Raw genomic sequence first — 26,272 nt, forward strand, 5'->3', positions numbered from 1 at the left:
ATTAATTGGAGAATTCAATAACTTTATTATTAATTTAATTAATGATTGATACATTTGGGTTTAAATCTACCATTTTAATATTTTACTCTATTTATCCCACTTGTTCTTGTTTTCCTTTTTCTCTCCTTTCTTTTCTTCTTTTGGGTTCATCAAGTATTTTTTTATTATATTTTTCTCCTCTATTAATTTTTAAGTTATACATTCATTAACTTTTTAAAATTTATTTTATTTGTCTTTTTGGTGATTCTTCTATGGATTACTTATTTCCTAAGTCTTATATATTAGCATTACTAGGCAATGCAAAGATATTAAAACACTTTAATTCCAATTACCACTTCTGTGTTATTCTTATTATGTATTTTGATTAAATGTCACAGTACATTATTATTATTGATTTTTATAGTCACTTTATTGGACTATATTCACATTTTCACTTGTTATTCTTCCCTCTGTGTGCTTCCAGTCTTCCCTATGATATGATATTCCTTCTGCTTAAGCAAATTGTGTAGCATTCCTTCTAGTAAGGTTCTGCTGGCATCAAATCTTTTCTGTTTTGTTTTTGCTTGTAAGGAAACCTCTTTTGCCCACATTTTTGATAAATATTTTCACAGAGGAGAATTCTAGTGTAGCAACTATTTATTTTTCAGCATTTAAAGTTTTCATGTCATTCTCTTCTGGCTTCCACTGTTTTGCTTAAGAAGTAAGTTAAGAATTGTAGAATTGTTCCTGTGAAAGTAATTTGTCTTTTTTTCTCTGACTGTTTCTAAAATTTTCCCTTTGTCATTTCTTTTCATTAATTTTACAATAATGTGCCTGAGTGTAGTCTTCTTTGTTTTCATCCTGTTTAGGTTTCATAGCATTTCCTGAATCTGTGGCTTGATATCTTTCATCAGTTTTGGATAATTTGGGGCCTTTATTCAGGTTTTTATTACAGTCCTAAGAGTCTGTGTGTCACATATATAGACTTTCTGTGTATTAGATATCTCATTCTCCTTTCTATATTCTCAGTCCTTTTTGGATATTCTTTACTGATTTATCTTTCAGAATCACTAATCTTCTCTCTTGTGTGTCTTTGGTAGCCAATTAGTGTAGAAGCTGATCATCCTAAATGCAATCAGAGATTGAGCTATTTGTAACTGGTTTTAGGCTTGGTCTTCTAATTTGCTATTATTCCTAGTATATACCCCTTCAGGAAGTCTAACTAAACGCCTACAAGATTTAATGTAGTCTTCCTCCTTGCTACACTTTGAACTCCATTTTTAATCTCCAAACAGCACTGTAATTCTTTGCCACTTCGCATCTGTCTGCTTTTGCTTCTGAGCCTTTCCACCCACACTGCATATGCATTAACTAATGACTCAAAGGGAAAAGCTGCCAAGAATAACACACTTAACTAGTTTTCCTTCTTTCTGGAATCCAAGGTCTCCAAGTTTTGGTTGCCTTGATTGTTTTCTGGTGTGTTCCAACAGTTTTAAAATTTTATTCAGGTTTTATTTTTGCTCTCAGTGGGAGGGTGGTCTGCTACAAACTAGTTCTTCCTTGCTAGAGTATGAAGTTCTCGATATTTTATAAGTCTATATGAATGATAACTCCTCCATGAAACTTTTTTCTTATCATCTTGTCAGAAATAATCTCTCCCTCCTCTAAATTCCTATGAATGTAGTGGTTAATAGGACAGAATCTGGGGCCATTTGAATCAACCTCCACCACGACTTTGGACAAGTTATTTAAATTCCTTTTGCCTCAGTCTTTTCATGTATAAGATGCAGATAAAATTTGTGCTTATGTCACTGTGATGTTATAAAGATTAAGTGAGATAATATATGTAAAACACATAGTAAGCTCATAGTAAGCAGTACATAAATGTTAGGTACTGTTAGTAACATTATTAGTAATATGATGGCACCTTTCATTAAATACTTTGTCATTTGAGCACATATGTATCTGACTAGATTGTACATTCCCTGATAGAGAAAAATGTCTTCCTTATCTTTGTTTATTTCCCAGCCTTGAGATATTCCTACATGGAATGTTTATTCATTGCATTAACGAATGATTGTAAAATTAGCTGTATATACCCAGATTGGTTAACTCAATGAAATGAAATGGTAATTTGTTTTGAAAGACCCATGGCAAGGGAAAGAAGTTTAGCTACTGCAAATGAAAATTGGATCTGTAGATTTTCCATAACCATTTTAGTATTTTTTTAGCTCTTGAAAGCAGAAATTGGGTTTTTGTTGTGTCTTTATCTCAGCACTTAGCTCAGTTCTTGGTTAATGAGAGACACTCAGTGTTTGTTGAAAGACTAAAGAAAATATCATTTTGTCTTATTACTACTGATTATCTAAAGCTGTCTTTTTACAAGTACTTGTTTATTGAGATTTCAACTTATCAAATCTTCTCCAAAATTAAAAAAAAAATAAGTTCTAATTTTTTTTGTAGAATCAGCCTTACCTCTCTTTTTCAGTTTGCTGTATTTTCCACTAACTTTATTTTATTTATTTATTTTTTGTGAGGAAGATCAGCCCTGAGCTAACATCCATGCTAATCCTCCTCTTTTTGCTGAGGAAGACCAGCTCTAAGCTAACATCTATGGCCAATCCTCCTCCTTTTTTTTTCCCCCAAAGCCCCGGTAGATAGTTGTATGTCATAGTTGCACATCCTTCTAGTTGCTGTGTGTGGGACACGGCCTCAACATGGCGGGAGAAGCGGTGTGTCGGTGCGCGCCCGGGATCTGAACCCGGGCCGCCAGTAGCGGAGCGTGTCCACTTAACCGCTAAGCCACGGGGCCGGCCCTCCACTAACTTTATTTTAAAAGCTGCTTATAAATGATCTGCATCAGGCAGGTATGTTTCTATTATGCCAAACTCTTATAATGCAAGTGTGGCCCAGATGTCCATGGACCAACACACCAAATAATTTAAACACCTTCTCACATGCTACAGAAGACAATGACAGATTTTCTATATTTTTCTTTTAAGCCAAAATTGTCCTTTTAAACTTTTGATCCTAATTCACAACATTAGCCAAGGTCTTGTGGATCTTATTTTCTATACGTTGCCTTCCCAGATGTCCTTTGATGAAGAGAAGAAAATGTTCAAAGACTCGATCTGGACAAGAGAGCACTGCATAGCTGTGCTGCTCCTTTTTTCCTCTGCCTTGACATTACCCTGAAGAAAGTACTCCTTTAGGCTGAAACTCCTAAAGTTGACTGAAGTGTCTCTTAGGATATGTTTTGGTCATAGCAAAAAAAAAAAAATTTAAATTCCATTAGGCAATCACGAGTCAAGTTTATCACAAACGAGAAGTTTGTGAACAAAGCCTGCCCATGAGACTGAAGTATGTGTTACATCACCTTTTGAAATCAATCTGCTAAAAAGAGTATGAACCAGACAATTACACCAAAGAAGAAGAATCCAGTACATGCCCCATTATCACCCTGAGAAACACCAACACCAATGGTCTTTTTTAACCTCTTGATCACCTTATGACATTTTTCCTTTAAGTCACATAGTCTTTAGTGGCTCACACGGCAAAAATATTATTTCTTTTAGTTAATTATATTTGATTTTTGTTTTCTTTTTCACAGGTTTTTGAAATAAAAAAATACATGAGAGGGGCCGACCCAGTGGTGTAGTGGTTAAGTTCGTGCGCTCTGCTACGGCGGCCTGGGGTTCGCACTGCTTGGCAAGCCATGCTGTGGCAGCATCCCATACAAAGTGGAGGAAGATGGGCACAGATGTTAGCCCAGGGCCACTCTTCCTCAGCAAAAAGAGGAGGATTGGCAACAGATGTTAGCTCAGGGCTAATCTACCACATGAAAAAGAAAAAAGAGGAGGATTGGCAATGGATGTTAGCTCAGAGCCAGTCTTCATCACAAAAAAAAAAAAAAACAAAGTACATGAGAAAGTGATTTCTTAGATGAAGACAAGAGAAAGGAAATACCTGGCATAAAACAACTCACTGCCAAGGTTACTATTTTACTAGAAAGGAGAACCAGTAGTCTTTGAAAGAATGATTATAATAACAGTGTTAAGTATTCATTTATCTATTTGACAAACATTAATCAAAATATGCTATGAGCAGACACTTCAAAATGGCAAGTGAATTTATACTTGCTATGATGCCAAGTTTGCTGTAGTCACAGAACCAAGCTCCTATCAACATACAAACCATAAAACAATGCTACTGGGTGAGATTATATAAACCCTATTGTTTATAGGGAACCAAAACAACTCCTTTCCCAAGTATTTCTGACTTTCATTGCTTCCACCGTACTACACACCAAATCACAGTGTTCGCTGGTGAGTAAATGATGTACAGTCCATCATCCCCATTGTCCTTGAAAACACAGTATCCACTCAGTGATTGATTGATTGATTCAACCAAATATTGTGATTCTATTGTTTGCTAGGACAACCCATATGAACACACACTCCACCTGAGTGTACTCTATATTGTCGAGGTTATTGGGTCTAAGACAGAGAGCAGCAAATTTATCTGTAAAAGACCAGGCAGCCACTATCTCACGCATTGCAGGTCACATATGTCTCTCTTGCAGGTGCTGTTGCTGCTTCGTTTTCTTCTTCTCCTCCTCCTCCCCCGATCCTGCCTGCCTCTTCGTCGTCCTCCTCAACCCTTTAAAAATGTAAAAATCATGTTTAGGTCATGTGCTCTACGAAAACAGGCCTTCGGTTGGATTTGGCCATCAGATCATAGTTTGACAACCCCTGGCCTGGGGGAATGTCTTTATCAGAATATCCAGGTTGAGTTTAACACTCACTCTTATTCTCTTCAGGGTCCCTCTGTCACCATGAGAGGAATATTGGCCTTCGTGTTTCTCTTGCCATCATCAAGTTTCTGCCTCAGTCTCCAGATTAAACAAGAGAACACACTCACATTTATATTTAGGAACCATTTTTCTGGTGAAACATAATCTCCATGGTTACAATTCCACCCAAACTAAAGACCCCTACAATACTGTTATGCAGTGCAGTTTTTCTCTCATTGATTCAAATCTAACAAAATCTGGAATTTTTATTTCCTTTTCAGAAATAGAAAGCCTATTCAGGTGATCTTTCATATCAAAGGAGCAATGTGTTTTAAAATGTAATTCTTAAGGAAAAAAAGCACTGCAATTTTAAAATGTTAATGCCGAACCTCTAGATTCTGTCCTCCGAGATTCCAAAATAGTCTTGAGTCCAGGCTTAGAAAATATAAATAGTCACACACAGACACACACACAGTCCAAGAAAACACACCCACTCACATAGAGAGAGGCCTACAAATGTTGCGACAATAAAGAAATTAGATTGAATTTTGTATTATGGTTCTTGAAATCAATATCACTTGTTTAGTGTTGTATCTAATATGTGTGCACAGTCATGTGTCGCTGAATGATGGGGATATGTTCTGAGACATGCGTCATTAGGTGATTATGTTGTTGTGCAAACATCATAGAGTGTACTTACACAAACCTAGATGGTATAGCCTATTACACAATTAGGCTACATGGTACTAATCTTACCGGACCACTGTTGTATATGCAGCCTGTTGTTGATCAAAACATCATTATGTGTCACAAGACTGTATATGAGTATGCTGTGTTATACCGGAATTAGGAATACTAAGTGATTGCATTAGTGAGGATACATCATTATATGTAATAGACACTACAAATAACAATGGTTTAAATAAGATAGGCATTTATTTCTCTCTCATTTGAAAGTCCTGATGTGATTAGGTCATGGCTGGATGGCAGCTTCATAGTCATCTAGGACCCAGGCAATATCAGTCTTTCTGCTCCTTTATCCCCAGGATAACCCCTCAACTTCATGGTCCAAAGTGTGGCTTCAGCTATACAAGGCAGAAGAAGGGCCAGATCCCTTTCATTAAGAAGGAATTCCAGAAGCAGCACATATCACTGTCTCCCACATCCCCTTAGCCATAGCTTAGGCTCAAGGCCACAACTAGCTGCAGGGTAGATTGAGAAATATCGTCTTCTGAGAGGCATGAAAATCACGTGTTCAAGAGGAGAAGAGATATTGAGAAGCAAACAATTGTCTTTCCCCATAGTGATCAAAAATTTTAAGACCATTTAGGGACATTTAAAACTAATGGAATTATCTATAAAGAAGAAAACCATAGAGGTAATTCTGACACAGTAAGCAGAATAAACCAACATCCCATTTAACGCTATTTGGAGATATTCAGTAAAAGCTTAATAAGTTTAATTAGAAGACACTAAATGGTATAAAAAAAATCAATATAATATATTTTTACGTCAGCACTATTTGTGATATTTTTAACTAGCATTAAGAAAGAGAGGGGACATTTGTACTTTGGAGCGTCCCTCATCCATCCTCTTTTTGTCTGGTTAGCAACATCCCCAGCTTCCACTGGAAGACTCATCTCTACTCTACTATGTGCAGTCTTAGTGGAACCACCAACAGGTGCCCTGCCCAACTGATGGGCACGAGAACTAAGTTAAGCCAATGAGGTCCTCTTTGGAGACACTGAAACCCAATCAATATGACACCAACTTGGGAGGGAAGGTTGGAGGGGTTCACTACTATGGCCTTCTGATGAGCTGTCGACCCCATAGCTTCCCCAGTTCCTGTTCTATTTGGATCATACAGCTATACACCCATTTCTTTATTTCTTTATTCAAACTATTCCAATGAATTCTCTTTCTGCTTGTGTTAGGAAGCATTATAACAACAGCAACAAAAATCGAGCTATATCTAAATAAATTCTGTACTGGAGGTGAGTATAAAGTATTATATATGTACACACACACACACATATACACACTAATAGGACTCACGAAAGAGAACAGAATTTAATCCATCGATTTCTCTTTTGTGTGTCCTTGGTCTGTTTTGTTTTTCTGGACATATATGCTGAAGGATGAGATATCCTACTCTAATCATATGAGAAACAATTGGAGGAAGTGTTGATAGCTAGGAGAGAAAGCATATGCTTTGGTAACTGGGGAAAGGTAAAACGAAGCATTTTTAGGCCAGAAGGAATATCTACCCAGTAGCCTAATGACCTTAAGAAAGAGATTTTTCCGGGTTATATACAAGCCTAATATTTTTAAGGCTCTTGTTCCTAAGGATAAAACCATGCACTAGAAATGAAAATATAATGCATGAATTAAATGCCTCTAGTTATATGAATACTGAGGGCTTTTTTTATATATTGTGTGTCTTTATTATTGTTCTTCTATTGTCATTTCAAAAAATGAATTTCTAACAGAGCCCTCCTAAAAGGTACTTTACCTTTTAGGTACTAAAGGTAACTTTAATGGTTATAGCATTTGTGAAAGTGTTCACAGGGTCAAATCGATTCAATTATTTTCATTCAGACGAAAGAAACAAGTCTTTCTTTGAGAGTCTACTATGTTGGTTCTTAACCTGGGTTGAATATTAGATTCACTAGGGAGCTTTTTAAAACGCAGATTTCCAGAACATTTAAAGTCCTCCTCCCCATCTCTGTAATTTTGATACATCTAGTAAGTGCTAAGGATTGTGCCATATGTATATAGTTTCTCACAGGGTACAGCAATTAAGAGGCCAGGCTCTGGACCCAGATTTCATTTCAATCCTGCTTGCTCACAAACTGGCTAGATAACTTTGGGCAATTTACTTAACCTCATTGTGTTTTCAGTTTCTCTGCTATAAAATGAGGACAGTATTAGTACTTGCTTCAATCGGTTGTACCTTCTATATAATTAACATTCATTATTGTGGATTACATAATAACTGATTTTAAATCCTGATAAAAACCTATTGAAAGTACTGTTATTTTCATTTTGCATATGGGGAAACTGAGGTTTAGAAATGAAAAAAAGTTTTCCCAAAGTCATCTAGTTGCCACCAAGCTAAGATACAGTACATTAGCAATGATGGAGAATGTATGATACAAAATTACTGGAGGGAGTTTTGGTCATAGTAACTTTGAAATGGTTATGGAGCAGCCAAGTAGAGATGCCTAGTAATAAATCAATTGTGTGATATGGCTCTGGGTCTCAGCAGAGTGGTCATGACACAGGAATATTCGTTTGGGGTCTTGGACACATAAATTGTGATGCGCTCCAAGAGTAGGAGTGAGCTCATGCAGGAATCATACATAGAGAACAGCAAAAGGCTGAGGGCATAGCCCTTGAGAACTCCAACATTTTATAGGACAGGTAGTGAAACCTGAGATTAAAAGAAGACTAAACAGCCAGAGGCAACCGCTACGCCACGGGGCAGGCCACTCTTGCTTTTTTTTCTTTAATAGAAAAGGAAGGTAATGGATTTGTGGCTAAATGACCTTAATCTTATCTGGCCACTTCTTTTGAATTGAACCATTGATGAATGAGTATACTATACGGGTATGTGTGCGTGTGTGCGTGTGTGCAAGTGCACACAAACATAAGTCAGAGGTGCAAATATTTTGAGGACTTTGTTCAATGAGCTTATAAAACTTAACCTCCTTGAGTCATAAAATGAGGCTACAAGTCAACACTGATTTTAAGATGTGACAAATGTTACCAAATGAAAAGAAGGAAGCTTATATTTACATTTTAAAGTTAATTGTGTATAGGAGAAAACTGAAGATTTTGCTTTTTATTTAATTCCCAATAGACTAAAAATCCAACGAATTTTGGTAAGAAATTGCTATCATCTTACAATGTCTTCAAGTACATATTCTTTATTATAGTATTAATGGAGATTGTTTTAAAATTCAATAATTTTATATTAATATGCCAAACATTCAAATTTCTAGATAGACAATTAATGACTCTTTTTCTAACACAAATATATAGAGGTGAAAGCAAAAGGAATTTGTGTTTGAAGAAAATTTGTAAAGTTTTGCACATCAAGTACCATACCTCAAAGACACGTGAAGATTCAAGCTTACTTACTCTGATAGTACCAAAATATCACATGTAAACAATTTCCTTTACATATATACTTTTTTATTTTAAAAACATATCTCTGTGAGACATGCCTCTGTGAAAACAGAACTCAACACAGAGTTGCAGTCTATTTGATGACATATTGGAATTATTCTATTTCTTTTCAGTTCTGTGAACAACAATCTTAATCCAAAGATGGTGACGCTGGGTTTGCTATTGAGTTCGAACAATTCCTGTAAGGGAAAGTTTTAACCGCGAGCCAATCATATTGCTTCACTCATTGTGTCACAAAGCTTTATCATCACAACCTTGAGAAAACCCAATTACTTAAGCGTTTCTTAAATAGATTTTAAAAGCAGCCACAGTCTGTTTGTAGAAGAACAACTATGAATGACCTCCAATGAAACACGTTATCACCCAAAGGCCGAGTAACGAAAATGATGTAGGTGTCAATCCTGTTACGAAATGCCAGAAGACAGTAGGATGAGAGGCTTCTGGAATAACTTCACAGAGCAGAAGCTGATTGCCTTCCCAAATGAGATTACACTGAAGACGTTGCAAATAAGAAAAGGAAGTCATCTACCAAAATGGATGTAACTGCATTTTATAGAACATGTGTGTAAAAGAAAACATTTTATGTAGGAATACTTGAATGACTGGATCAAACAAATATTTGTCAATGGCCTCCTACCCAAGGACAAAGGTTGTGACTAAGTACTTGGTGAGAGAAATACAAAACTGAACTTCTGGCATCTTTCTGTTGCGTTGTGCGCTTAGCTGTACATCCTCTGATGGCAGGAACTGACTCATTCTCGTATTCCCTGAAGTGCTCAGAAAGTCTCTTGCCAATATTCCTCCAGGAATGTCTGAATACATGTTTGTTATTTAGGAAAATGTGGACATTGTAAGCATACAGACTTGAGTGTCTACCATGACCTCACTAAACATTATACATATGAGCGTTTGCAAGTTCCTTAAGCATTCTAAGGTTGAATTCCTTCATTTCTGAATAACAATATATAGGTTGAAGGTTTGTTGTGAACAGTAAACAATGTAACAATTTTGATATGCCTTTGTATCTCTTGGCATAATGTTTAAGATTGATGGTGCTGAATGAACATTAGTGCTACCCTTTTTTTTCCCCTTTATGATTTCTTTTTATACTCAATCTTTTATTTCCTGTGAAAACTCAGTAACTGGCGTTAATGGCTCTCTTCCCTGATTCCGGCCCTAGACAGTCCTCCATTACTGATCCTTGGTTTCTGACTCCGGCCCTGACCTCGAGCTGGTGGCCTCACATACTTCCCGTGCAGACATGATCCATCTCTCCACCCCCACCCCCAAGTCCCTCATTTCCAGGACTGTTCACTCCAGGAGTCTTTCCACCACTCTGTCTAGCCTCACTTGCTCCAAGCTCCTCTCCAAACTCGACCCAGCCCTCTGGGGTTCTGACATTAACTCCAGGCCCTGGCTTTAACTTCTCACTTCTCACACTGCTTAGTGCCTTATCTAACACCATGGTGCCCTCCAGGAATGTCTGTCTTCACCATCAACTCCATTCCACATCCATAACTTTCCTCAAAGTGCAGTTCAAATATCGCCTCTTCCAGAAAGGCTACTCTTAGAAACAAGGAACAACTTCATCCTAAATTGTCATCTGGAGGGTGCTTCATTCTCCTCAAGTCTTACATGTGCCATTTTCACTCTGATATGCTGCACTGCCCTGAGGAGGCAGCATAACCCAGTGAGGACCTACGTGGACTTTGAAGTCTGGAAGACCTGAGATTGAATCCAGGATCAGCAAGCCTGTGTAACGTTGGGCTGGTTACTTCACCTCTTTGGGCCTTCGTTTCCTTGTAATTAAAATGGATATAATACTCACATCACAGGGTCTTTCTGAGGATTAAGAGATGATGCAGGTAAAGCATTTAGCAAAGTTCCTGGGATATAATAAGTCCTCATTCAATGGTTATGATTGGGTTTGTGCATGTGTGTATATGTTTTATTACTTCTCATATTACCTTGCATTTGTTCATGATGTCTAATCAATGTTTAATTTGTCATAATTTCTCAAAGAATAACACTTTATATGTGTCTTTTTAAAATCCAACGTTTATCTTTCCTGATTAAATGCCTAATATGTTGTTGCCATGCATATGTTAGGGCTGAGTAATTCCACAATGGACAAATTAATGATCCAGTTCATATCTACAAATGAAATTATTTTTATTGTCATGTCTAAGTACTACCAATCAGAGCTCATAAAATGTACAACTACGAAAATGGAGCAGCTAAATCTTGAAGTGACAATACAAAGACAGCCTTCGGAATCAAGATGTATTTACATCTGAATTATTTCATTTGATATTGTCTGTATTTATTTTACTAATATTTTATTTGTTAACATTTTACAACACTTTATAAAATTCTTTAACAATCAAATTTTTAAAAACTTAGGAGTTAGGTAAAATATATACACACATTATATATTATATATATACATACATATTTACAATAATGATATTAAAAAACCAATTTGAATTTGTTCATTTGTTCATTTGATTCCAGTTTCATCCAAACACCTGGTAAAGAGGAAAAGGAGGGGCCAGCCCAGTGGCGTAGTAGTTAAATTTGGCATGCTCCACTTCAGTGAGCCAGGTTTCCAGATTTAGATCCCAGGCATGGACCTACACCACTCATCAAGCCATGCTGTGGCAGTGATCCACATACTAAATAGAGGAAGACTGGCACAGATGTTAGCTCAGAGTGAATCTTTCTCAAAAAAAAAAAAAAAAAAAGCAAAATGATATTTCCATATACACACGTTACCAGTGGGAGATAAATGAAAGGAGCAGTAATTTCCCTCATATATTCCACTAATCCCATCTGTTATACAGCGACACTGAGGAAATGGGCCTTAGCATTCAAGTGCTGATGTTTTAGTAGGAAAAGTCATAAATTTCCTTATACAGAAAGTAGAGATAGTGAGTTATCTACATAGTGTGAATCTATACAGCATGTGTATCTTAGCTTCATTGTTGTTCTTGAGTTAATTGTTAGTGAGTGACCATACGCCTTTTATGTATTTTTACTAGGATCAATATCTCCTATTTCACACTTTGAACTCCTAGAGGTCACAGCATGAAACCTATATGACAGATAATAATCAAATTCCATTTTTATTGTAGTAAAAAAAAGAGGAACAAGGAAATACTAACAGGAATAATACATATTGTAATTATTTATTAAGTGAATCAAAATGGTGAAATAGTGGATGTTAAATATTAAGCAGCAGGGCTGGCCCCGTGGCTTAGCGGTTAAGTGCGCGTGCTCTGCTGCTGGCTGCCCGGGTTCGGATCCCGGATGCGCACCGACCGCTTCTCCAGCCATGCTGAGGCCGCGTCCCACGTACAGCAACTAGAAGGATGTGCAGCTATGACATACAACTATCTACTGGGGCTTTGGGGAAAAGAATAAATAAATAAATAAAATTATAAAAAAAAAAGAACTCAGATTCCCAGGACCCACCCTGGAAGCTCTAGTTCTAAAAAAAAAAAAATTTTTTTTAAATATTAAGCAGCAAAGAACAAGTGACCACGAGCATAGTTCTCACTAAACCTTAGATTTACAAGATCTTCCAGGTCATATAATCAGGCTTCTTTAGCAGGGAATAGCCTGTCCTTGCAACTGAATGTTTAAAAGGGTCGTCACCCCAAAGACATGATGGATATGACCTGTTCAAAATGAGAAAGCTGGTTATGCCTAAGCATCCGTACAGAGTTCAAGTATAGGCTCAGACTTCTCTACTGGCCTCCATTGTGCACCTTCTATTGTACATCTCTCCCACAACCCATCCCTATCTTCACTCTTTTCTTATATGTTCCAGGAGCTTCTGGGTTAAAAGACCTACCTACAGCTATTTTCATCTTGTCACTTGTCTTATCAAAGGGAAGCTATCTGTCGTCTTTGTCTCCTGAGGAGTCTTAGACAGCAGGTCTGGTCGCCTGACTGTGATTATGCATTTGCTGGAGTACTCAAGTGCCCCAATCGGTGGTTGTGTCTAAGGAAAAGTAATACTAATTATTGTAATTTATCCAAATGTCTTAGAATCTGTACCTAATCACTATGCAACACAATAACATTTATGCATATCTTTAAGCACGTCAGATTAATTTTATTAGACATTTGATTTACTTTTAATATTGAAGGCAGATCACGCTTGTTTCATCTTTATGGCTTGTACACACCTAGCTCTGCACAAAATTTGAAACAATTAAAGGGAACAATGATCGGGAGACCAGAGCCCTGCTCTCAACTCCACCTTTAGGTAACCGGTGATCTTGGGCAGAACATTCAATTTCTTTGAGCACCAGCTTCCTCACTTGTGAAAAATAAGTAAGTAAGACCCTGCCCACATAATTCATAAGACTGTCGTGAAGTGAAGCAAAAAAATAGTTATTACTGCTTTATACGAAATACAAATTGCTCTGCAAGTAAAAGCACCCTGTAGCATAAAAAATTGGGGACTTAGAATTTGTTCATTCATTCATTCAACGATTTTTTGATCACCTACTCTACGACAGACAGTGTGCTTGGGTTACAGACTTCAAAAACAACAAAAAAGGCACTGTCATATCTTCATGAATCGTATAGTCCAGGCATGTAAAGATTTACATGTTAAGTATAATATTTCAACTTTGACAAATGCTACGAAGGAGAGGTGCAAGGTGACATGTTAAGCAATCGTATCTGAAGTAGGGAGAGGCAGAACAGTTCTCTAAAGAGGTGATGATGGAAATCTGATCTGAAGGAAGAGTAGAGGTCAACCAGAGAAAAAGTAGGAGAACACTCTCAGTAAGAGAACAGCGTATATAAAGATCCAGTGACTAAAAGGAGAATGAGTCTGAAGTGCAGAAAATGAGGAGCATCACTGTAGAAATGAGACTGGAGAGGAGGATGGAAAACAGACCTGCAAAACCATGTAAGCCATAGCAAAAGGCTTGGGATTTACCCTAAAAAGGCAATAAATAGACACGTAGATGTTTTAAGAAGGGTGGCCGGTGACATGATCGGAATTTCTTTTTGAAAACTCAGTCTAGCTAAAGTTTGGAGAATTTCAGGAGGAAACAATTGGTTGGAATTCCCATTATCTAAAGCCTACGTTAAGAGATGAGCCCACAGAAGAGATTTGCTTGAAGTAAAACTGCCAAAGTAGACAGAAGATCAAGTATAACCAAATGTTTATATATTCTCCTTGCATTCCCCCGCCACGGCATCGACCCAACCAAATCCAACTTTTATTCTAAGCAAATATTTGTACACTCCAAGTATTGAATTCAATTCTTACATTAATGTTAATGTAGTGGTTAATGTAATACTAGTGAGTATAACAAGTAAACTCCCCTATTTCATTGTCTTAAACATACAAGTTTATTTCCCCCTCACATAATATTTCAGGGTAGGTGTTTTGATCTATAGGCCTCTTTCCCCCATACAGTGATTCAAGGCTTCAGGCTCTTTCCAGTCTGTGACTGTGCCTTTTCCTAAGGTCTTCAAGTCCTCTCATCTTTGCAGAAGAGGAACTGAGGACACAGAAGGCACTATCACTAATTAAGTGCCTTGACCTAAAGGTGACACACATCACTCCCACCCACATTCCTTTGGTGAGAACCAGCCACATAGCTCAGAATAGAAGCAGGGGTGTGGGGGCGGGGGTGGGGAGGGTGAAGATCTTGGCTGGACAGCTGCTTTCCAGTTCTTGCTATAATATAGTAGAGACAGCACAAATTATTGATGGACATTTAGCTATTTTTGCCAGGACTATAGATTAAGTAGCATTAAAAGAAGTCAAAATCTGTCCAAATCAGATGGTTTAGAGCAAGAGGTCAGCAAACTACGATCTGTGAGCCAAAATCCTGCCTATTGCCTGCTTTTGTATCGTCCATGAGCTGACAGTGACTTTTACATTTTTAAATGGTTGAACAAAAAGATGATGATAATTTTGTGGTATATTAAAAGCATATGAAAAAAAAATTCAAATGTCAGTGTTCACAAATAAAGTTTTATGGAGATACAGCCACACTCATCATACACATATTATCTATGACTGTTTTCATGCTACAGTGACAGAGCTAGCTAGTTGTGACAGAGAACATACGGCCTGCCAAGCCCTTTACAGAAAAAGTTTTCTGACCTTTGCTTTAGAGCAATGCTTTAGCGTTAAAGAACTTCTGTGCTTTTGGCTAAAACTCATCTTGTCAATGTTTTGAACCATTAAAACAATATTTAATTGTGGCATTTTTCAAAAAGCTATTTTATTGCTGCATCTTGTTCTGTTACTGAATTATATTACACAGGATGTTGTCTGCAAGTACTAATCACCTATATGGAGCTGTGTCACCATTAAATTACCCATGTAAAATGCCTCAACATTGCCAAAGGCTGACCAGACAGAGCTTCCCACGGCTCTATAGCAGGACAATAACACACTTAATCTTTTTGAAATATGTCAGAACCACCAAAGAAAACCATTTCAAGTTAGTTCCTTATGAAATTGATATGACAGAAGATACTGACATCATTTCATAACATAGCCACACTGGATAGCTGCCGTTAGAGAAGCTGCATTCAGCATCAGTGTCAATTAACACTGAAGTGTTACAATAATAACAATTTTTAAAATCTAAAAGAAAATGACCAGCCACTCTTTAGATTTCATACCTGCTAAATTATTTGGCTCCATTTGATACTATTCAGCAGATTCTTGTGAATCATCTTTCCTTCTTAAAGAATATACTTTACTGTTTGATAAAACAGACAGAGCATCACCTGAGAGGGATGCAATTTGCTCCATGCTCTGCTAAATAAATTATTAAAATTTAAAAAATATTCATTGAGGAAAATATATCTATATTTGGCATACAAATGTATACTGATAGTTGGCATATGCCTCAGTGAGTCCACGCTCAAAGAGAGGAAAAAATTGAGTTCCTAAAGAAAATTCTTTTTTCAGTACTCTGAAGGATTTCCACCATTTAACTCCTCTGCGCCCCATTTTTCAAATTGTAAAGTGGGGGTATAATTATCTATTTACTGTGTTCGGGTCCCTAATTTAACCAAGTAATATATGTAAGGCAGCCAGCAGCCTGTCTGGCACATACTGTGGTGTTTAATTGTTAGTTTCACTCTTATTCCATATTTCTCTCTGGGTTCCCCATGATGAGTCAATTAGCTGTGTAAAGTCTTTCAAAATTCCAGAAACATTTATTCATTCATCCAGAAATGTTCATCAGTTCTCCAAGAATGAAATTGCTATACCAATTCTTGTCTAGATTCAATGGTAAGAAAAACATATTACAATTCTTAGAAGAACTTAGAGACAAATGAGGGCACAGAAATTGCTATAAAGTATTTTCAGCTACCACATGACACGGATTGGTCACGACTTACAAGCATTCTGTGTTTTACAAATTTCGTGGCAATGTCAATGATTTACATTTGAGAATGCATTTTCCAAAAGAGATAATAATATCTGTGGAGGTTAAGGTCATAGACCAATGCACATGGGCCTAATCACTTCACTCATTTTTTTCAACAAATACTTAGTAAGTATCTACCGTGCATAAGACACCAGGTAGTCTCTGCAATACAAATAAGAAAAAATGAAATACGAAAAAGTGAGCCATTATGTAAATTAACCTATAGACCCCACTAATTCATATATAAATACAAACTGTAATAAGACCTATAAAGAAAAACAACAGTGTGCTAGGAGTGAAGACAGTTGAGACTTTCTATAATTTTGTATTTAGGGCTTTAGGAAAACTTCTTTGGGGAAATAATATGTGAGCTAAGAAACAAAAGATGAGTTAGCCAATGGAAGAGTTGGAAAGTATGAGTTATCTCTGCTCTGCCCAATCCACCCTTCTCCTTTCTGTTCTGTGCAGCAGAGGGCTGACCCATACAGACTGCATTAGTGGATTCCCTTAGCCTCTGGCTTCTGATTTGGTTTGGGCAATGGGAGATAAGATATTATAGGATGGAAGACAATGAGTTTAGCTATTTATTTTCCTAGTTTTCTCTCTGTTGTGTTAGGGTGGGTGACTGCGTCCTTCTACTAAAGACTATAGCTCTTGTCAGTTACCCTTCTCTACACAACTATCCTTTCTAGTTCTAGTAACCATTCCCTCCCTTTGCCTTTTTAGGCCTATGGTTAGTAACAGCCTCCCACTTTTACTAGCCCTCACGTACTTCAATGGTGGCATGGGAAGAAGTACAACAGAACAGACATTGGGAGAACAAATAGCTGTGTCAACTGTTCACTGTGACAACAATAATAATTATAACGATTACCAGATCAGCTGGATGCTTCAGATGACCCCACAGGGATTACCCAGGGAAAAAAATTGAAAGTCACGAACTTCTAATTCAGAATCAGAGCTGAAAATCATAAAGCCCTAATGATAGCTCTGAAGGGTCTCTCATCTTCTGTAGTCACAGGGTAGATATGGCTGCAAACTAAGCCAAAGCCTGCTTGTCAGGGTTGTAGAATGGCAGTAAAGATTGAGTGCTTAAACTTCCTGTGCTGAAATCAGGGTACTAGTGGGGAAGGAGTAGAAACTCGGAGTGACATCTATTATGGTAGAAAATGCCAAATGAAAACCCATGGAACTCCCTACCTTCCTCCACATCTGTCAAGAAAAGTAAACTAAAAGCAATTTTGCATTCCCAGAGTCATTATAGAGGTTAGTAAAACCATCAGAGACTTTAAATATTCCTATAACATCCCAATTTCCTATAGCTGTATGTCTAGCTCAGAAACCAAATGGGTCGTGGAAAATGAAAGTAGATTATCACAGACTTAATCAGGTGGAGACACCAATCACAGAGGCATTTCTGGAAGTGATATCTTTAATGGAGCAAATCAACCCAGCCCCTGGCAGCTAGCATGCAGCAACTGACCCGACTGACCTGGCTTTTTTTTTCTATACCTTATAGCAAAGATAATCAGAAGCAGTTTGCCTTCACAGGTACAACAGTGCACTTTTATGGTATTGCCTCAGGATTATGTCAACTCTTCTGTCCTGTCATAATACAGTCTTGACCCTTGATCATCTTGATTTCCCATAGAATATGACATTGGTTCATTACATTTGTGACATTATGCTAACTGGATCTAATGAAAAGGAAGTGGCAAGCACTTAGTAAGACATATGCATGCCAGAGAGTAGGAAATAATGCCTACAAAAATTCAGAAGTATACCATATTCTGAGGGTCCAATAGTCTAAGGACTGTCAGGGTATTCTCTTTATAGTGAAAAACAAGTTGCTGCAAATTGTATTGACCACTATGAAGAAAGAGGCACAACTTTTGCTGAGTTTCTTTGTGTTTCGGAAGGAACATAAACCATATTTGGTAACCTAGTAGGCTTCCCAGTTTTTTCTGTGTGCGAGCTGTCCTTTTCATTGGCATTACGATTTTTTGGATCCAATGACACTGGAAGTGTCTGTGGCAGAGATATCATATGAAACTTTGGGCAAGTCCATAGGTGACTCACAGTTCAGACCACTAAGATTTGGGAAGGAGGCAATGCACTTATGCTAACCACAGTTCTTTTGAAAATGAGCTCTTTACTGGCTACTGGGCCCTGGTGTTGCCTGAACTTTTGTCTATGGGACTCTAGTGATTTGTAATCTATAAAATAGATGTTATCTAATTCATGAAACCTTCAACTTAGATGTGCACTATAACATTACATTATAAAAAGAAATGATATATTCAACCTGGTGCCCAAACAGATCTGCAAGGCACAAGTTAACTTCATCGGCTGGTGGCTCAAATCCCCAAGGCACTTTGTTCCTACAGCTTCACCAACTCTCCCACAACCCACACATCGGAAATACATAGGTCTTCCCTATGACCAATCAATGGGGAAAGAAAAACCAAGACTATGGTTTACAGATAGACCTGCTTAGTATGCTGAGTTAAGCCAGAAGTGGAGAGTCACTTCAATATAACCCAACTCAGGGTTAGCCTTGAAAGACAGTAGGGAGGGTAAATATCTCCTGTGGCAGAAATCGAGGTAGTACATGATTGTCCACATTGCATGGAAGAAAAGATAGCCTTAGGTGCAGATCTATACTGATTCATGAGTAGTGGCTAACAGCTTGGCTAAATAGTCAGGTGCATGGAAATAATAAAGTTGTGAGAGTTGTAGTATATGAGAGAGGTTCATACAGAACTTCTTAGAAAGAGTATGAAAACATTTTTTCCCAGTAGAACACACCCACTGTGAAGAATGCTTTCAATAATCAGGTAAACATGGTGTTCTTTCCTGTAGCTGTCTGTCAGCCTCTTTCTCCAGCCACCCTAGTGCTTGCTCAAATGACCTGTGTACAGAGTATTTGTGAGACGCAGGGATGAAAGTTTTATGTGTTCAATAACATGAATTTCCCCTCATAAAGGCTTATCTTGCTACCACTACGCCAAGTGGCCAACTCGCCACAAGCAGGTTGATATGATAATATTCCCAGCAGACTGGCCTGCGTCCTGGTGGAGGTTGATTCCAATAAACTCTTCTATCATGGAAGAGACAGTGATTTGTCCTCACAGACATAGATGTATATTTCAGATAGAGAAATGCCTTTACTGTCCACAGTACTTTTGCCAATACCATCCTTCCAAATACTTTGTCTATAGCCATGGCATTCTACACAATATAACCTTACAATGGGTGACACATATTATAGCAAAAGATATGTGCCAATGGATTTATGTCCACATAATTCACTGGCCTTACTATGTCCCCCCATGACCCAGAAAGCAGAAGGCTGAACAGAATGGTGAGATGGCCTGCTGAAGCCACAGTTATGACATTTGCTAGAAAACAACATCATGGAAGGTGGGAGTTCTAGCATAGAAGATGAAGTATATTCTTAAACCAGTAGCCAACATTTAGTACCACTCTCCTAGGCCAGAATTAACAGGTCCAGGGATCAAGTTGTAGAGGTGAGAATGGTTCCTTTCAGCATTACACCAATAAATTACCAGAGGAAGTTTTTCTCCCCTTCAGATTTGCTTTTGGGGATGTTGGTGTCCGGCAGAGGAATGCTGGTGTCCAAGAGTGGAACTGTATATACACTAGGATACACAATTGTGGCCTTGTTGAATTAAAAGCTGAGACTGCCTTCTAAAATTTTTGGACTCTCATGCCATGTGACGAAAAGACAGAATGGGCTTCACTACATAGTCAATGATGACAAATTATGACTACAAGTGGAAATTGGGCTGCTGCTACACAATTGGTACAAACTTTGATTGGAGCCAGAGAATTCACTAGAACATCTCAGTACTTCCTATGCTCTACAATTCTGAACTACGGAAAACTATGACAATCCAACAAAAGTAGGATCACCTAGGACTCAGACCTTACAGTAATGGAGGTTTGGGTCACCCCACCAGATAAAGAACACTATCCAGCTAAGATGGATAATAATGGGAACATACAACAGGTTGTGGAATCCAGCAGCTATCACTATCAACTTAAGACTCCTGCCTAGCTACAGAAATAGAGGCTACAGCAGCTTTGTTTTATGCTAGTTAATTGTCTCTCTTAAATCCTTCACCTTATATGAAGAACGCTGGTGGTAGCTAAACATTGCTTTTCAGGTAGGACTTGGACTGAATTGACATACTCGGTGATGAGACATTAGGTCAGGGGACTTTGGGCGTGCCCTCTAATGAGGAAACAAATATTTTACCTGAACAAATGACATGAGGATGCTGAGAGGCAAATGTGGTTGACTGTGCTGGGTATCTTCCATTTGACCTTCATAGCTTTGCTTCACCTTTCTACCTGGACTATGTCCCAGGTATGAATTGCATCGACAAGCTCCTCTGCTTTCTGGTTTCCATTTTAGTTCCAATTGGACAGGAGTTTAAGGGGAAAGAAAAGGCAAAAATTGGGATTTTTCTTTTCTCTGCTTATTCTTTATTATAACACAGCTTGTCAGGGGCTGTGTTTCTCTACCTAAGGCCATAGTTCTTGTCTCGCGGTCTATTCCTATAGCTACAGCTCTCTATCCCTTTCCAAATCTTGCTAATCTCTCATTCTCCTTGTTCCTTCAGATCCATGGGTCACATTAAATCTTATGCATATATGGACAATTGATTTAAGACATGTGGAGTATTGCTAAATAATGGGAGAAAGATGCTTTTTTAACCAATGATGCTTCATTAATTGAATATCTATATGGAGAAAAATAAATGACCCCTAGCTCAAACCATACATAAAAATTGATTCCAGGTGAGTTATTGACCTAAACATCTAGAATATAACATTGTCATGAACTAGAAGTAGAGAGATATATTTTTAACCAAGTCATCAAGAAGCACTAGCCAAAAAGAAAGCATCAAATATTGAACTGCATTAATATTAAGAAGTTTCTTCATCACCAGACATCATAAATAGAAATAAAAGTAATCTATACAGTGGGAGAAAACATTTTAAACACATATACCAACAAAGGACTCTTAACTGAATATATTAAAACTCCTACAGATCTAAGAAAAAGATAGATAACCCAATAGAAACACAGGCAAGGGCCTCAACAGGGTCTTTTCAAAAGAGATAATCTAAACGACAAACAATATAAAAAGAAGTTCAACTTTGTCGTGATAAATGCAGATTAAAATCATAATGTGATACCACTGTATCCAAACTAGTAGGACTCAAGATTTTTTTTAAATGGTGATACTAAGTTTTGGCAAGGAGATAGGGCAATGGAAACCTTTATGTATTGCCCACGGTAGTAGCTGATTTAACCACATTGAAAGTTCTTTGGCATTATCAACTAAAGCTGAGCAGACATAAACCCCATATCCCAGCAGATCACTCCTATGTATAACCCAACATAACCGCATGTTTATGTGCAACAAGATATATATTCAAGAACATTAACAGCTGTAATTTTCATAATATTCCAAAAACAATAAAAAACCAAATTTCACCAAATACATAAATTATGGTATATTTATTCAGTGGAATAGCATACAGCAAGGAAATGAACAAACTACAAGCACCGAGATGAATTTTTCAAACATAAAATTGAGCAAGAAAAGACAGACAAGAATACAGTTTGCATGATTCCATTTGTGTGAAATTCAGAAAACATTTAAAACTAAACTACAGTGTTTAGGAATACAGGCTTAAGGAAGTGTTTAGCCTATAAGGCATGATAATGATTACCTTTAAAGGATAGTGATTAAAAGCCCAGGTAGAAAGGTGAAGCAAACTACCAAACTTACAGAAAGAACAAGTACTACAAGGAAATACTGTAAACAATTGTATGCCAACAAATTAGATAATTTAGAGGAAATGGACCAATTCCTAGAAACACAAATTACTGAAGCTGACTCAAGAAGAAATAAAAAATTTGAGTAGACCTATAACAAAGAGATTTAATTCATAGTTCAAAAACATCCCATAAAGCAAAGCCCAGAACCAGATGCCTTCACTGGTGAGTTCCATCAAACATTCAAACATGAATTAGTACCAATCCTTCACAAACTTTTCCAACACACAGAGGAAGAGGGAACATTTTCCAACCAGTCTATGAGACGAGTATTACCTGATACCAAAAGGCATCACAAGACAAAAAAACACCAACCCACGCACCTCTGCACCAGCCCATTTCTGACGCCTGGCGGACAGCCTGAGCAGTCGGAGTCACAAGCACTACGTCCGCATGGGCCAACCCAACGGGAGGAGGCCCCGCCTTCCAGCCCCGCCCAGCCCATGCTAGCCTCCCCTCCTTCTGCTACCCTCTGGCTGCTGGGAACCCCAGCACCCATGCGCACTCTGAAGACATGGAGGTCCCCAGGGGCCTGTGCGAGAAAGTCAAGCTGAGCAATAACGTGCAGAACTGCGGGATGCAGAGATCAACTGTCAGTTGTCAGGCTCAACATGTCGGCAAGAACAAGAGAGGTCAGGCAGTGGGGACCAGGAAGGCTTTCATGGTTGCCGTTTGGCTGACAGGCATATCTGGAGCGGGGAAGACCACGGTGAGCACGGCTTTGGAGGAGTACTTGGTTTGCCATGATAATTCATGCTCCACTTTGGATGGTGATAACTTTCATCAAGATCTCAATAAAAAATCTTGGTTTTAGTCCTGAAGACAGAGGAGAGAATTTCGACGCATTGCAGAAGTTGCTAAACTGTTTGCAGATGCTGGCTTAGCGTGCATCACGAGTTTTATACCAGGATCTCAGCAATGCAAGGCAAATTCACGAGGGTGCAAACTGACCTTCTTCTAAACTATTTGTTGATGCTTCTCTGCATATTTGTGAACAGAGAGATGTGAAAGGACTCCACAAAAAAGCACGGGCTGGGCCAGCCCTGTGGCTTAGTGGTTAAGTGCGCCGCGCTTTGCTGCTGGCGGCTGGGCCGGATCCTGGGTGCGCACCTACACACTGCTTCTCCAGCTATGCTGAGGGCGCATCCCACATACAGCAACTAGAAGGATAAAATTTGGGGGGAAATAAATAAATAAAATTATGATCACCTTCAATTCTAAAAAAAAAAAGCACGGGCTGGAGAAATTAAAGATTTCACTGGGCTTGATTCTGAATATAAAAAACCAGAGACCTCTGAATTGGTGCTGAGAACAGACTCCTGTGATAAAAATAACTGTGTTCGGCAAGTTGTGGAACTTCTACGGGAAGGGGATATTGTACCTGTGAATGTCTCTTGCGAAGTAAAAGAACTGTATGTGCCAGGAAATAAACTTCATTTGGCAAAAAGAGATGCAGAAACATTACTGGCATTGAAAATTAATAAGTAGACATGCAGTGGGTACAGATTTTGGCAGAAGGTTGGGCAACCACACTGAATGACTTTATGAGAAAGAAGTACTTACAGTACTTCTTTTCGATTGTCTTCTGGATAGGGGTGTCATTGACTTAGTGCCTATAGTTCTGATAGCTATTCATGAAGATAAAGAGAGGCTGGATGGCTAGACAGCATTTGCTCTGTTGTAGGAGGACCACTGTGTGGCTGTTCTTCACAATCCAGAGTACTCTGAGCACAAGAAGGAGGAGTGCTGTGCCAGACAGTGGGAAACAACATGCAAAAACCACCCATACATCAAGGTGGCTGTGGAACAAGGAGATTGGCTGATTGGAGGAGATCTTCAAGTCTTGGACTGAATTTATTGGAATGATGATCTTGATCAGTATCCCTTTACTCCTACTGAGCTAAAGCAGATGTTTAAAGATATGAACGCTGATGCTATCTTTGCATTTCAATTACATAAACCAATGCACAATAGACGTGCTCTATTAATTGAGGATACCCATTAGCAACTTCTAGAGAGGGGCTACTGGTGCCTTGTCCTTCTCCTTTACCCTCTTGATGGCTAAACAAAGGATTGTGATGTTTCTTTGATGTAGCTTATGAAGCAGCATGCTGCAGTGCTGGAGGGGGGAGTCCTGAATCCTGAAATAACAGTGGTGACCATCTTCTCATCTCCCATGACATATGCTGGACCAACTAAGGTCCAGTGGCATTGCAGAGCACAGACAGTTGCAGGAGCCAATTTTTACATTACTGGGTGAGACTCTGCTGACATGCCTCATCCAGAAACAGGGAAGGATCTTTATGAGTCAACTCATGACACCAAAGTGCTGATAATGGCCCCTGGCCTAATCATCTTGGAAATAGTTGCAACTTACAACAAGAAAAAGAAGCATATGGACTACTATGACTCTGAACACCATGAAGACTTTGAATTTATTTCAAGTACACAAATGTGCGAACTTGCCTGAGAAGGCCAAAAACCTCCTGAAGGTTTCGTGGCTCCCAAGGCCTAGGCTGTGCTGATGGAATACTATAAATTCGTTATGGAATACTATAAATACTATAAATTTCTTCGAGAAAGCTTAAGCAGTTAACCCAGTCAGTCCACCTTTGACACTTCATTGAGTAACAATAGGAGACCACATAATTACTGTTGCCGTTTCCTTGTGGTGGTGTCTGTCTGGACAACGCTTCCTAAAAACACACCATTTTCCTTAACTAGCATCAGTTTTTGTCTGTCTTATGGGATGTGTTTTGAACTAGTGTAACACACTGCTGGTTTCAATGTATATTTTCCACTTGTTATAGTTAATATTCCTACAATACAATTTTAAAATCTTGTCTTTTTATATTATATTTATTTTTCTGTCTCATAATTTTTCAAGCTGTTATATTAGTTGTAACCAATAGTATACACATTGAATCTCACTTTTCATCCCTTGAAAAAAGAAAAAATATCCACTAGTCAATAAACTTGGCTAGACTTTGTTTTGGGAATTTTACAAGACGTCTGTAACAATTAGGTTTTTTCGACAATGAAAATATAAACTGTTTTCTTCCTTCTTTCCAAGCAGCTATTGATCTCTCAGCTGTTTTAAACTAAAGTATTCTTATGATCTGTGTAAGCCCTGAATGAACTTAATTTATGCAATAAAATTAAACTCTTTGGCTTCTTAAAAAAAAAAAAAAAGGAAGAAAGAAAGAAAACCAAAAATCAATATCCCCTAGAATATAGATCTAAAAATCTTCAACAAAATACTAGCAAACTGAATACAACAATAAATAAAAAGAATTATACACTATGATCAAGTAGAATTTATCCTAGGAATGCAAGGTTGGTTTAACATCAAAATCAAACAACCATCTTAATAGAAGCTGAAAAACTATTAAATAAAATATAACATCCTTTCATGGTAAAAACGTTTAACAAACTATAAATAGAAAGGACCTTCCTCAACTTGATAAAGAACATTGATGATTTTACCCACAGCTAACATCATATTTAATGGTGAAAGAGTGAACACTTTTCCCTTGAAATCAGGAACAAGACAAGGATGTCTGTTCTTGCCACTTCTATTTAACACAGTATTGGAGATTCTAGCCAAGGCAATTAGCTAGAAAAAGAAGTAAAATCATACAGATTGGAAAGGAAGAAGTAAAGCTATTTCTATACACAGATGACATGATCTTGTATATAGAAAACCTTAAGGAATTCACAGACACACATACACCTTCTAGAGCTAATACACAAATTTAAAAAGGTTACAGAATACTAAATAAATATACAAAAATCTATTGTATTTCTATACACTAGCAAGGAACAATTTTCAAATAAAATTAAGAAAACAAATCCATTTACAATAACATCAAAGAGAATAAATTATTAGGTATAAATTCTTTAAAAGTGCAAGACTTGTACACTGAAAACTACAAAGCATTGTTGAAAGAAGTATAAAAACATCTAAATGAATGGAAAGACACCCTATGTTCATCAATCAGAAGATTTAAT

General features: G+C 37.8%; 1 pseudogene; it reads left to right on the plus strand.

The window, feature by feature from the left end:
- Positions 1-22,775: 22,775 nt before the first annotated feature.
- LOC131400984 (bifunctional 3'-phosphoadenosine 5'-phosphosulfate synthase 1-like) lies at positions 22,776-24,857 on the plus strand (annotated as a pseudogene).
- Positions 24,858-26,272: the final 1,415 nt, after the last annotated feature.

This window comes from Diceros bicornis, chromosome 4, assembly GCF_020826845.1.
Source record: "Diceros bicornis minor isolate mBicDic1 chromosome 4, mDicBic1.mat.cur, whole genome shotgun sequence".
Taxonomy (NCBI): domain Eukaryota; kingdom Metazoa; phylum Chordata; class Mammalia; order Perissodactyla; family Rhinocerotidae; genus Diceros; species Diceros bicornis.